At 37.9% G+C, this 12,327-nt stretch overlaps 1 long non-coding RNA gene across 1 annotated transcript in view; it reads left to right on the top strand.

Annotated features, from left to right (window-relative positions):
• Positions 1 to 12,327, top strand: part of LOC131478203 (uncharacterized) — a 185,486-nt gene that overhangs the window by 155,594 nt on the left and 17,565 nt on the right. Inside the window, exon 2 of the long non-coding RNA XR_009244354.1 lies at positions 3,136 to 3,266. This is a non-coding gene — a long non-coding RNA (uncharacterized LOC131478203). The remainder of the gene's footprint in view (positions 1 to 3,135; positions 3,267 to 12,327) is intronic.

Below are 12,327 nucleotides of genomic sequence, written 5' to 3'. Positions count from 1 at the left end.
GTAGACCTCACTTAAAAACTCATTTCCAGATGAATGAGTTTTGGATGAATACTTCTAAGCAGTTCCTTGACCAATTAGAAGGAATACCCCCCAACTCTGTTCATTTTGGTTAATGTGCATATTTTTAAAATAAACTAGGGCTCGGTATGGTAGCCTAGTGCCTGAAGTCCTCACCTTGAACATACCAGGATCACATAGGGGTGCCAGTTCTAATCCTGATGGTTCTGCTTCCCATCCAGCTCCCTAATTGTGGCTTGGGAAGGCAGTCCAGGACGGACCAAAGCTTTGGGACCCTGTACCTGCGTTGGAGACCCCCGGAAGAGACTCCAGGGTCCTGGCTTCGGGTGGGCTCAATTCCGGCCATTGTGGCCACTTAGAAAGTGAACCAATGGATGGAAGATCTTCCTCTCTGTCTCTCCTCCTCTCTGTATATCTGACTTTGCAATAAAAACAAATCAATCTTAAAAAAATCAATAAACTAGTTTCAGTTATTTACCTCTTTTCAAAGAATATTAATATCAAAACTACACAATTTCATAATCAAAATATTTGAATAAAAATAATTAATTGCTCATGTTTACTTAAAAAAAATTTAAACATTTTCCTTATTTATTTGAAAGCCAAAGTTACAGAGAGGGAGGGAGAGATATTGGCACATCCTAATGTTCACTGGCACAGATGACCACAATGGCTAGAGCTGGGCAGGTCTCCCACCAGGAGCCAGGAGTCTCACCTGGGTCTCCCATGGAGGTGACAGGGGTCCTCTTATGCTGCCCTGTCTGAACCATTAGCAGGGAACTGAATAGGGAATAGTGCAACCAGGAGAGGAGCCTAGGCTGCTGTGGGATGACAGCTTACAGGAAGCAGCTCTCCTGTTAATGTCACAGTGCTCGTCCTAAGCATTATCTTTAATTCTATCTTCTAGCAGTTGATCACATCAGTAAATTATTCAGTCTTAAACGGACTTGATGTTAGAATGACTGGAAGCCAGTGAGTAAATAGAAATGGGGTTTCTTTTTCAACAGAATTGGAAAACTCAATTCTGGCTAATCAATGAAGGCATTGAAACTGTCAGTAGGCCGAGAAAGGGAACCTACCTTTAAATAAACTTGACCTAAAAGTCAAGTCTACAGGTAAATATCAAGCAACATTTCTTGTCATACATACATGGCATATTCTTTGTCATGTAAACAATGCATGAATATGGTGGGATGTGGGGAAACTATAATATCCAATCAGAGAGGATGGGAATGGGAATGTGTGTTCTGACAAATCCGCTAGCTCACTGCACAATGAATTAGAATTAGTGGTAGGTGATAAAACAATAAATAATTACTTGAAGAGTGGATTAGTTACAGCCAGCAAAACATTAACTTTCATAGCACTTCATATCAATGTTATCCAACAAAATCCCTACTCTATAAAATGGAGTCTCATTATATTAAATTGTTAAAGATATAAATTAGGCATTTTATTCCTGTAATCATTAAGTCAATTCTAAAGACACATGCAATGTATGTATTGTCTTAGTGTCTCCTGTAAAGAAATAAGATTGCAAAACCATTAGCAACATGATTTTATAGGAGATTCATAAACATCCTAAGACACAGTCTTAAAACAACAAGAGGAAAGAAGAAATGGTCTCTAACCTGATTCGCATGTTAATCCTGTATTCATAGTAAACTTTCTGATTAATACATTGGACTCCTCTCAATATCCTAATGTGCTTCTCATGCTTTATAAATGCTCAAAATAAAAATCATTCTTTCAAGACAAGTTTTTCTGTAAAAAAAGAGACAGAAAGAAGAAATTGGTACGACTTTGGTCTCGTTTGTTCTAGTAGTTTAAAAAATAAGATCCTTTTTCTTCGGGTGATAAAAATAGCATGATGACTACAATTTGGTTTTATCTGTTTAAAATGTGTGTGTGTGTGTTTCTCCTATATCAACTACATACCAATGTCATACATATTATTTACTAACATATACTATGTTTAAATTATATATTGAAAAAAATGTTATTTGATAATGAATTTAAATTAGAATTTCCCTACTACTGGGTATATACTTTATATTTGTTCATGTATGCCCAATGCAATATTTAATAGAAACACAAAAAATATTCTTTTTAGATTAAAATGTGTAAGACTTTTAAACATGCTCTTTGGTTATGTGACAATGTTAGGGTGATCAAATTCTTGTTGGAGATTGAGGAATACATTGTTAAAATACACAGGTATATTTTAGTAAATATGTAATTTGTTAGGGAGCTTGTGTGTTTCAGTGTGTAAACTGAATGAAGTAGTAGTGCTCATCTTATGGTATAGGTCAGGATAACAAAGGTTAACAATAAACACTTAGAACAACTCCTGTACAATAAACAAGGGTGGTACCGCCCAGCCCTTAGGCACTTGTGACTTGATGTAGCAACAGTCAAGATTAGGCTCAATGGCATCAGTTCAGCAGACCTGAACACTTTCTTTCCTTCATTAGCATGTTCTAAATCAACCCCTAAATATTAAAGTTGTTTTTTCATGAACTTTTCCTTATGCAGGTATGCAGCTCTTGTAGATCAATTTAACACTCTGTTTTCCTTTCATTCTTCTTCTCTCCATCCTGCCTTCATCTCTTCTCTGGTGTGATCAAAACTAGCATTTATAATAAGCCCTAAAGCGTATGTTTTAACCTGTCATTACTCCAACTTTTGGCAATTTTTCAAAATGTTTTGCACGGCCTCAGTCAGCATCCAAACTAGGTGTGTATGCTGGGTTGACATGCTTCTGACATCAGCTTCCAAACCAGGTGTGTATGCTGGGTTGACATGCTTCTGAAGTCAGCTTTCCTAGCAGCAGATCGTGGAAAGTGACTACCAGGTGTTCGTCATGTAAGATAAATGTTTCCATAGTCAACTGACACAGTTGTCCAATATGCATCTTGCACATCAGTGCTGGTGTTGAAATGCCTAAATCCACTACAACAAAAGAGCCGTTGTTTGAAACTGTCCCATCTTCGATGTGACCACATACATCATGTTGAGGCAAGTTCACATTCATCAAAATAGCAAGCACCTCGGAAATCTAAATAAACCCAGTCTTTATTTTTTAAATACCAGGGTTCTGTGTGTTTGTTTTTACAGTGAACAGAATTAGACTTCTTGAACTTGCTGCAAGGAAGCAACAGGCAGGCAAGACGGCTAGAGACTGTTGTTTGTGCTAGAAACTGCAATCCAAGATGCATCCTTGTCACTTCAGAATCTTCTTTGTTAAGGTGAGTGTCCCAGGAGTCGAACATCCTTTCCAGCCAGGAATGCTGGAGCTGGGTGAGCCAGTACTGCCTCTATCCCAAGGAATTTTCCAGCCCACCAAATGCCATGAGGCAAAAATCCAGTTATTCCCCAGGAGATCCACAGTGGCAAACCTTCGGCAGTTGGGTAAAGGTTTCATGTCCAACTGGGTCATGCTGAACAAAGGCCCTGCTAGCTCCACAGAGGGCCCAGGGTGTAACCTAGATAAGGGAGCTAGCAGGTTACAGAACCTCAGGGAGCAAGCAGTGATCCGCTCTGAAAATGTCTGCTCCGAGTTTCGGGCGACTGAGTGTGGCTGTCTGTGGAGGAATTTGATGTCCGAGGGGTTAATGTCTGTATTGCATCATTGTTTGGAGACAGGCTTCTGTCTTCTGGAGGGCATAGACTGAAGGAGTGTGAGAGGAGGTTTAAGATTTAGGGCAAGGAGGAGACTTATCAGAAGGATCAACAATGGGAGGAGAAAATGAGAAGCCAAATTCTCCACCGGGGACAGTGATACCCCAAGGCTGGGATCTAAAATTTCCTTCCAGGCTCAGCCGAGCTAACCTCATGGAATATCTAACTTCCACAAACCTTCAGCATCAGTGTTACCCAGGTTGTTTTTCCTCTTTGCCTGTTAGCACTCCTTACAAAGGGCATATTTCCAACTGTAACTCACTGTGTATTTCTGACTCTCTCCTCTCTCCTGGTACTTTCAAGTTACATTTTGATACATTCCTTTTAAAAACTCTAAAAAGAAAATGAAGCGTTTGTAACAAAAGAGTACATGCACAGAACACAATGTAGCCTTCATCTGAAATACAACATTTTCTGAATTGTTAGAGATGTATATACAACCTTCTGCTTTATTCCGAGCACACGTTCCTCCAACGGCAGCTCAAAGGACATGAAGAGATGCTCACTTTTGGAGAACTGCTTTCTTCAGTTGGAAAACATTAGCATTTTTTTGCAAGGATAATTCTTGGGCCAAAAGTGGCAGCTCATGCTGACCTGTATACACTGTGGTGGGCTACCAAAAAGTGAACTCATCTCCCTCACAGTATCATGACTGGCTGCTGTTCACAGACACATCCAGCTTTGGGTGACAATATCCAGATTTTTATGCTGTCATCTTTGCAAATGGGAGTCCTCTTTAATGGTTCAAATTCTAGCCAAGCTGTTTTTCTTTTTCTTTTCTTTATTTTCTGTGGCAGTTGCTATAAGACTCTTGCATAATATCTCCTTCTACAACAGTTGAGAGAAAAGGCATACTGTTTGAGTAATTGAAGAAAACCAGTAAAATGTAAAGATAGGAAATCTATGCTAAGTGCACTTACACTTTCTTAATTTCTAGTTTATTTTTAAACTTGCCTTTCGTTTTGCCTTCATGCCTCTAGCTATTCAGTAGACTTTAAGATTTATTTTATTTTTATTGCAAAGTCAGATATACAGAGAAGAAGAGAGAGAGGAAATCTTCTGTCCATTGGTTCACTCCCCAAGCGACCACATTGCCCTGAGCTGCACCGATCCAAAGTCAGGAGCCTGGAGTCTCTTCTGGGTATCCCATGCAGGTGCAGGGTCCCAAGGCTTTGGGCTGTCCTCAACTGCTTTGCTAGGCCACAACAGGGAGCTGGATGGGAAGTGGGGCTGCTGGGATTAGTATGGGCACCCATATGGGTTCCCAGCGCCTGCAAGGCAAGGACTTTAGGAGGTAAGTTACTGTGCTGGACCCAGTAGATTTACTTTTATTGTAACCACAAGTTTCTTGAACTGATCAATCATTTCACAAGGAGTTTATTGAGGATTTGATAGTGACACAGTTATCTTCATGCAAATTTGCTCCTTTCAGATATGGTTTCTCATATTAGATATATGGTTTGAATTTTTATTAAATGAGAAAATTATAAAATAAAATATTTGCATAGTCAAGACTTCAACAAATCTTCTGAATATTTTACAAATATGTCAATATCACTTTAAAACCAGAGTTTCTGAGGATAAAAAGAACAAAAATAGCCCTCAAAATATGTAAGATGAGCACAAATGCCAATTTATATGCAATATTTCTTTGCAACTTAATAATATCTCCAAAATAAAATGAACATTGTTCCAGCTGTAGATATGTATTCATTCGAAGGAATATTATGGAGAGCATGAATTATAAAATAATTGCTGCAATTCTTCACTTTATTTTGTATGTGTGTAAGCAAAACCAAGGATGAATCCTATCAGTAGAGATACAATAACCCTATTTTTATGACATTGGAGGTTTTCCAGATGGAGGAATATTTAAGTAGAGCGTTTAAAATTCATATTTTTATTCTTTCATTTGCTGACACATGATTCTGCAGTGCAAACTGTGCCAAGTGCCGATGTTCTTATTGCTAGATTCATCTGTGCCAATAAAGTAACAGCCATGGATATAAATACAGGCTTTATGTTTGAATTACCCTGTTCAATAGTAGCATCATGCAATCTAAGTCTTGCTTAAAACATCATGAATTCATACACCCAAAGTTGACACATCCAAAATACTTGCCTAATTATCTGATCTGAACTCTTAGTGTCAGTCATGGAAATAATATAACAGACTTCTCAAAAAAAAAAAAAAGACCATGGACAGTCCTGCCACGATAATATTTTGGCCAACAGGAATGCAACAGCACACTGAGACCATCCTTTGGCTTGTATTCGTCTGTCACACCCTCTGCAAAGTCTGTGCTGACTCACTGGCACCTTAATAGGTCTGGCCGCGGCGTCTGCCTCACCTTAACCTCTGCAGCTGTTTTAGCATCACTCACTCTCTCCCAGGCAGAAACTTCTTCCTTAACAAGAATGCCGTCTGCCTTCCTGGAGACTCCTTTCTGCTGCACTGCCTTTGTGACTCACTCTCATCTCACGCACTGGACAGTGCTCTCCTGACGCATGCAGCCATCACACACACACACACACACACACACACACACACACCCCACACATACCACACATACCACACATACCACACACATCCTGAATTGTCGAGCTCAGCCATTCTCTTAATAGTCATCTGAATAGCAGTGATTTTCTTTTTGTGGCACTTAATTCTTTCATACTAATAGACATTCTTCTAAGGCAAATTATTTCACAAATCAGATGCAGCAAATCTAATGGTAATACATGATTTTTGTACAAGTTTCTCAGATAGTTTAATTATTTTAGAGAAAAAGTCATGTACACGCACTTCAGAATAATTTAATGTATTTTCAAATTTCTGAAATTTAAGTCTTCCATCAATTAGAATAGTAGTTATAATCCCTTATGTAAATAAAATTGACATAAACCAGATTTAATTCAACAAACTCTTACCAATACAACCACTAACAGAAAGGATCGATGTATTATCCATTATCCATCATTAAAACTGTCAGAATTTGAGACTGATCTTAATTCCTTACAACTGGCTAGGGAAGCCCAGTCCCCAGGCCATTGAAATAATTTGGTCTGGTCCTGCCGAGACAACAGTAGGGGGACTCGGAATTCAACAAATCTAGAACAGGCTAATTTTAAACTTGATGTTGCATGTCCTGCAAGGAGGCTGTAGCTATCCAATGGCCCTGGGAAGCAAGGCAGCTTCTCCAAGCCTGCACCGCATCCCCTACAACACCCTGTATCCCTCCACAGCTCCCGGGGTCCTGAGGCTGTGGGATAAGAGACTGTAACAACGAGGGCCGTGGATCCAGCAAGAACACCCCTGTGCAGAAACACATCAGGGTTTCACATGTATTCTATACTTTTCTTTGTTCTTCAAAGGAACACTTTTCAATTATAGAATAGAGGAATTTTTAATTTTCATGACAGAGTGAAAGAAAAAGGAGGATATTTCCTATAGAAGTGATATGAATATTATTAATTTCAGATCGTTTGAATAAAATAAATGCTGTCTACCAAGCATTCAAAATTGAAAAAATAGTAATGAATACCTAGTTGCAGCTTTAAAAATTTATTTAATTCAAGCTGTAAAGGCAGAGGGAAGTTGAAAATTCTTTGTCTCTGCTAAATATTGATATATGTATGTAAAATATGTGTTTATGTATATAAAACATGTACATACTTAGCTTTTTTAAAGTTGAGATCCCATTGCTTTTTTCCTCTATTTATTCTATCCCTGAGGAAATAATTCTCACAAACATGATGCCTTTAGTTCCATAGCTGGAGACTAGTGTGTTTTCTACAAAATGATTTTGATCATATATGAGATTGTCAAGAATACAATAGTTACTTAATAATGTGACAGGCATTTCTCTCTCCATGGATAATATTTCAGAATTTTTCTTTTTCTCCCATTGTAACAGACTGTAAATGCCTATGAACAAACTATGGCTTACTATGTGAACTCCTGTGCTTAGATGGGAGAACTTTTTTTTAAAAGATGTATCTATTTTTATTGGAAAGGCATATTAGTAGATTTTTTAAAAAATTATTTTTATTGGAGAGGAAGATATACAGAGAGGAGGAGAGACAGAGAGGAAGATCTTCCGTCCATTCATTCACTCCCCAAGCAACTGCAATGGCTGGAGCTGATCCGAAAGCAGGTTCCAGAAGCTTCCTCCAGGTCTCCAATGCAGGTGCAGGGTCCCAAAGCTTTAGGCTGTCCTCGATTGCTTTCCCAAGCCAGAAGCAGGGAGCTGAATGGGAAACAGGGCCACTGGGATTAAAACTGGTGCCCATAAATATGGGATCCCAGTGCTTGCAAGGTTAGGACTTTAGCCACTAGACTACTGCGCCAGGCCCAGTAGAACTTTTTTAAATGTGAAAGTACAACATCTAGCCTATAAGTTAATTTATCATCCAGAAATTTACATTATTTTCCTACTCAGAATCCTATCCTCAACTTAGAAGGCATGGTTTCACTCCTCCTGACAGTATTTGCAAACCAAAGTAAGGCAAATGTAGAGTTACAGATGAGATGAGACCAAAAAGTTAAGACACCAGTTGTAGAGATCAAAAGTGTTGTTAACCAAGTCTTCTGGTAACTGGTACTGTAGCACTTCAGTTTAAGTGGCAGCCTTTTAGTCCAACTCAGTTTGGGGTGTTGTTTTAAGTGCCCTCAACTCCACTTCTGAGCTGGCTTCCTGCTGATTCCCATGCGAAAGCAGAGCCTGATGGCTCAGGTGTTTGAGCCCTTGCCACACGTGTGGGACACCAGGATGTAGGGCCAGGCTCCTGGTTTAAGCCTGACCAAAACATAGCCATTGCAACCCATTGAGGAGTGAACCAATAGACGGCGATTTCTCATTTTCTCTTTCTTCCAAATGAATAAATAAATTGTAAACATTTTTCTATTATCTGAAAATAATTCTGTGAAGGACCAGTATTTATGACAAAACAGTAGTAGCATACTACTATATGTGTTCATTATTTCATTCTGCAGAGTATGGATCAAAATTTAATCATACCCCTACTCATCCAGAATGTTATAATCAGTGAAAAAGTGATAAGTCTTCCATATCCACTCTGAACATACCATAAAGATTATAATTTCTCTTGAAAACACTAACTTGGTTCAAACTGAAGAAAAGAAATGGATACCACAGACAGCAGATGTGCCACATTGTGCCTGGTCCAATCACCATACCAGGAAATGTCCTTATCTACCCGAACCTCGATTTTCAGCACTTAAAATAGCCATAATAGTGTTTACCTTGCTTTTGACACAAATCTGTATCGAAGCAATAATTATCATGGAAAACTATGAAGAGTAAGGAGGTTTTTAAGCTGACACGATCAGATTCATGTATGGAATTTATACTCAGTATCTCAAAATACAAAGAGTAATACCACCACTGGGGACAGGGGCATAATGTGGAGACTCTTGGCATTGAAGTGGTCACTATTGTTGCCATGAAAATCTTATGCATGTCTCCACACGCCGCACCCTTTCATACCGCCCTCTCCAAACATACATGGGGTCTTAACTCACACTTACCTTTAACGTGTGGAATTCTAAATAGACTTTGAACAACAACTACTAGAAGAGAGCATCCTTGAAATGTTCATGGCAGTTGAGTTGACTCTAACAGTGCTCTGGCATTGAGCCTGTGTTAATCAGTCTCAGCAAATGAACCACAGAAGTGGCTTCTGGTTGTTGTTAACCTCAGCAAAGGCAGAGGTGTCAGCTGCTGCAGTCACAGCTCCATGGACGCCAGGGGAATTGGTGCGGTGCTCTTCCTTGCGTAAGCTGACAGCTGTTAAGTAGTTTGTTTTACTCCATAATTCCAGTCATTTCATTTTGGCTGTTAAGTTTCAAAGTTAGCATAGAAATTATGTGATGCAACATTGAGTTACAAAGGTAATTACTTGAACCAGTCAATTGTTTATTTTCAATAATACTTTATCATATGAAAAAGTTTCATAAATATATGTTATGTGTATATTTATATATGAAACATCTAAGTCAATGGATATACCATGAACACAAATACAACATGATTTCATAAACTAAGGAAAGCAGATCACTGTCCAAATATTAAATTTTGATAAAACAGATAACTGTCTATCAATCCTAAAACTCTGAATGAGCATTATTAGATAATCAGAAATACTTTGAAATTTGGGCTGACATAATTAAATAAAATAATAATAAAATAAAAGTTAATAATTAAAATAATTAAAATAATTAAAATAATTAAAATAATTAAAATAAAAATATTACTCTCATATTGTAGAGAATTGGTCAGGAAATATTATGACCATAAAAGTCACATGGTTTCTGAAGTGAGGTTGTTACTGATCCTAATGAAACAGTTTATCAAATATTCATGTTGATGTGTTAACATCCATAGAATTTTTTGGGTATAAATGGTAGATAAATCTATCTACCTATATTTTGAAATTTGAAAGTCATCACAAAAGTAAAAGTGGTTTATTTTAGGTTAAAATTGAGGCATTCAATTTAGAAGGGGGATTTAAAAAATCTGTACGAATATTACTCAGTTAAGTATGAGGATAGGGAACTCCAGGCATTTGTATTCATTGTTGGTGAGAATAGAAAGTTGTAAAGTCATTTTGGAAGACAATTTGCCAATTTATAACAAAAAAAAAAAAACATAATCTGTCCATAGGATCCAATAGAAATGATCTTACTTCCTTACCAAATTGCTTTGAAAATATGTCCACCAACAAATCCCACAAGAATATGTGAAGAAATTTAATTCAAAGGCTATAATTGTGGTGTATCTGATTAAGCCAAGATTTGAGTTGCCAGCATCCAACATGAGTACCAGTTGAATTCTGGCTGCTCCACTTCAACTCCAACTTCCTGCTAATGGGCCTGGGAAAGCACATGAGGACGGACCGAATAATGGAATACCTGATACCCAACTAGAAGACATAAGTGGAGGTCCAGACCTCTTGGCTTCAGTGTGTCACATATCCAGCCATTGGAGCCATTCTAAAATGGTAATAACTGACCTAATTTAATTTTTACATATAGTACACCAGACCCCGCAAGAGATAGATACACATTCCTTCTGAGTACAGATGGAATATGTTGCCACACAATCACATGATGGACCAGGAGGCAGATTTTAATATGTTTCAAAGAAATGAAATGATTCAAACACTGCATTCTCCAATATAGGTTAAATTCTAAATCACCAAGAACATCTTCACAATTCTCAAATACTTGAAATCTTTATGTGCATACTTGTAGATAACCCATGTAAACCTACAGGTCAAAGGGTTTCAGATGTTTTCTTTTAGCCTACCACAATTTTGTACCTTCCCATGCAAATTGAAATATTTACAGGTCAAAGGCGAAATACGATCCAGGAGATTGAATAAAGCTTATTGCCGCCGTGTGAGTGGGCTATATCTAATGAGTTGGTTGACACTCCCCAGGGAGGGGGAGGAATCCTGTTGTCTGATGGCCTTACATGACAGTTTGCTCCCCTTGATGGTTGAAGTACAGGATTTGTTCCGTAGACTGTAGACTTGTCAGCCTTCAAAACTGTGAAAGACAGGGACTTATAATTTCTTGCTTTCCTCTTTTCTCTCTTACACACGTTTTGTTCTTGTGGAAAATCCTAACCAGTACAAGTCGCAAGTCCTTTCCCTATAATTGATGAAAGGTAAATACAGCTTATCATTGTGATTCTCTTGATTATAACAGTTTAATCTTCAGAATAACTACTCTCAGATGATCAAAATGTATCCCCATTAATTAACAGAGACTATCATTGGAAGAAATCTACCCGAAGAGGCAGTATACACCCACAGAATGTCTCCTGAATGGGCTGAATGTGGTTATTTGCTCATTTCCCCTTAACCAAAATGCCGCCTTTACTCTTCAACCAAATGTTGCTTGTCACTGTTATACAACTCTGTTTTTATCAGGCCCATTTAAAACACTGCTGTGTTTTCACTTGCTGTAGTGATAATGGTTGTGATAAGATCAATGTGATCTAATCTTTTGTATGGAAGAGCATGTAAGAATTAATGACAGAAAAATACTCATTACACACACACACACACACACACACACACACATGCTCACCCCACTTTCTTCACCCCACATTCTTTCTGGATGCTTTTAAAGTTGCAAGAGTCAGAAAATAGCTGTTAAATTGCTTTTCTCTTCAGAACTGATAGATTCTGTGTGCCCAGGACTTTTTGTAAGTATCTATGTATATTTACCAGGAGACATTAGCAGTTATTTTCATCACATTTTCTTTCATTAAACTATGTGTGTTTGCACTAATTTTACCTTTAAACTCCCACAAATCGTGGTTGCCAGCTGTGTATCCAGTGGTGACAGGATTGGAGGTCTAAATTGTGAATCCTTGTTAATATTGTTTTCAGTCTTTTTTGGTGATAAATGTATTCCAAAACTGTGCTCTTTCTCTGTCTCTACCCTGTCTTGCCTCTTTTTTCTTTTTTCTCCCTTTCTTTCTTCCTCTCTTCAATTTTCGAAATAACAACTTTTTAAATTGTACTCAAAGACTTAATTAAATAGTTCAACAAATAAAAACTAAAATTCACCATACTTCAGCAAATAATGTAAGCAAG

Source organism: Ochotona princeps, chromosome 28 (genome assembly GCF_030435755.1).
Source record: "Ochotona princeps isolate mOchPri1 chromosome 28, mOchPri1.hap1, whole genome shotgun sequence".
Classification (NCBI taxonomy): domain Eukaryota; kingdom Metazoa; phylum Chordata; class Mammalia; order Lagomorpha; family Ochotonidae; genus Ochotona; species Ochotona princeps.
This window is presented reverse-complemented; position numbering and strand designations above follow the sequence as displayed.